This window comes from Schistocerca gregaria, unplaced genomic scaffold, assembly GCF_023897955.1.
Source record: "Schistocerca gregaria isolate iqSchGreg1 unplaced genomic scaffold, iqSchGreg1.2 ptg001161l, whole genome shotgun sequence".
Classification (NCBI taxonomy): Eukaryota; Metazoa; Arthropoda; class Insecta; order Orthoptera; family Acrididae; genus Schistocerca; species Schistocerca gregaria.
Window position 1 is genome coordinate 1 of NW_026062492.1, and position 2,476 is coordinate 2,476.

At 56.3% G+C, this 2,476-nt stretch overlaps 1 pseudogene; it reads right to left on the reverse strand.

Annotated features, from left to right (window-relative positions):
- LOC126329106 (small subunit ribosomal RNA) lies at positions 1-1,752 on the reverse strand (annotated as a pseudogene; the record flags this gene model as incomplete).
- Between the last annotated feature and the right edge of the window lie 724 nt (positions 1,753-2,476).

Genomic DNA, 2,476 nt, shown 5'->3' on the forward strand with positions numbered 1-2,476 from the left:
CATTCAATCGGTAGTAGCGACGGGCGGTGTGTACAAAGGGCAGGGACGTAATCAACGCGAGCTTATGACTCGCGCTTACTGGGAATTCCTCGTTCATGGGGAACAATTGCAAGCCCCAATCCCTAGCACGAAGGAGGTTCAGCGGGTTACCCCGACCTTTCGGCCTAGGAAGACACGCTGATTCCTTCAGTGTAGCGCGCGTGCGGCCCAGAACATCTAAGGGCATCACAGACCTGTTATTGCTCAATCTCGTGCGGCTAGAAGCCGCCTGTCCCTCTAAGAAGAAAAGTAATCGCTGACAGCACGAAGGATGTCACGCGACTAGTTAGCAGGCTAGAGTCTCGTTCGTTATCGGAATTAACCAGACAAATCGCTCCACCAACTAAGAACGGCCATGCACCACCACCCACCGAATCAAGAAAGAGCTATCAATCTGTCAATCCTTCCGGTGTCCGGGCCTGGTGAGGTTTCCCGTGTTGAGTCAAATTAAGCCGCAGGCTCCACTCCTGGTGGTGCCCTTCCGTCAATTCCTTTAAGTTTCAGCTTTGCAACCATACTTCCCCCGGAACCCAAAAGCTTTGGTTTCCCGGAGGCTGCCCGCCGAGTCATCGGAGGAACTGCGGCGGATCGCTGGCTGGCATCGTTTATGGTTAGAACTAGGGCGGTATCTGATCGCCTTCGAACCTCTAACTTTCGTTCTTGATTAATGAAAACATACTTGGCAAATGCTTTCGCTTCTGTTCGTCTTGCGACGATCCAAGAATTTCACCTCTAACGTCGCAATACGAATGCCCCCGCCTGTCCCTATTAATCATTACCTCGGGTTCCGAAAACCAACAAAATAGAACCGAGGTCCTATTCCATTATTCCATGCACACAGTATTCAGGCGGGCTTGCCTGCTTTAAGCACTCTAATTTGTTCAAAGTAAACGTGCCGGCCCACCGAGACACTCAACTAAGAGCACCCTGGTAGGATTTCAACGGGGTCCGCCTCGGGACGCGCAAGCACGCCTTCGGCTCGCCCCACCGGCAGGACGTCCCACGATACATGCCAGTTAAACACCGACGGGCGGTGAACCAACAGCGTGGGACACAAATCCAACTACGAGCTTTTTAACCGCAACAACTTTAATATACGCTATTGGAGCTGGAATTACCGCGGCTGCTGGCACCAGACTTGCCCTCCAATAGATACTCGTTAAAGGATTTAAAGTGTACTCATTCCGATTACGGGGCCTCGGATGAGTCCCGTATCGTTATTTTTCGTCACTACCTCCCCGTGCCGGGAGTGGGTAATTTGCGCGCCTGCTGCCTTCCTTGGATGTGGTAGCCGTTTCTCAGGCTCCCTCTCCGGAATCGAACCCTGATTCCCCGTTACCCGTTACAACCATGGTAGGCGCAGAACCTACCATCGACAGTTGATAAGGCAGACATTTGAAAGATGCGTCGCCGGTACGAGGACCGTGCGATCAGCCCAAAGTTATTCAGAGTCACCAAGGCAAACGGACCAGACGAGCCAATCCGATTGGTTTTGATCTAATAAAAGCGTCCCTTCCATCTCTGGTCGGGACTCTGTTTGCATGTATTAGCTCTAGAATTACCACAGTTATCCAAGTAACGTGGGTACGATCTAAGGAACCATAACTGATTTAATGAGCCATTCGCGGTTTCACCTTAATGCGGCTTGTACTGAGACATGCATGGCTTAATCTTTGAGACAAGCATATGACTACTGGCAGGATCAACCAGGGAGCTGCGTCAACGAGAGCTGAGCAGCCGGCCGCCCGGGAGTGTGTGTCCCGAGGGCCCGCGCGAACACGCAAGCGTCCGCTCAATTATTCTGCAAACAGGAGGAGGCTGAGCTCCCCTGCACGATACACCTCGAAACCCTCTCAGGTCCCGGCGGCGCGCAGCGCCGTCCTAAGTACTTGGTCGGGTTCGAGAGAGGCGCAATCGCCCGGAGATAGGCGAGTAGACGCTTTCAGTGCGAACACCCGTGCTCCCAACTGAGCTTGCCGCTGCCGACAGAGGCCCGGGAGCGTGCTGTCGTGGCATTGCCGGCGGGAAACAACACGCGCCACCTACGGTGACCGGCAGCTCCAACGCCAGCGCCACAGAAGGGCAAAGCCCCACTTGGGTGCAGAAGCGAACTCTCCCAGCACAGCGCACGCGCCAACACGTCCGCAGAGCTGCGATACAAACCACCTGCGAGAACCGCTGGGGGCGACCGAGCAGCAGACGGCGTCGCGACGCCGAGTGCCGGGCGGCGGCGCATCCTCAACGCACACAGTCCGCAATCGGACCAGCACACTGCAGATGTCCACCGCGCTTCGCACCGGGCTCGACAGAACCCACTTTGGCCGCCTGGCGCCGCGCGCAGGGTGCGCCGGCGCATAGCTGGGACGCCAGCCGGGCCCGTCGGCCGGCGCTCCTGCCACTGGGCGCCCCCCACCAGCCGGCTGTAGTGCGTGCGCTC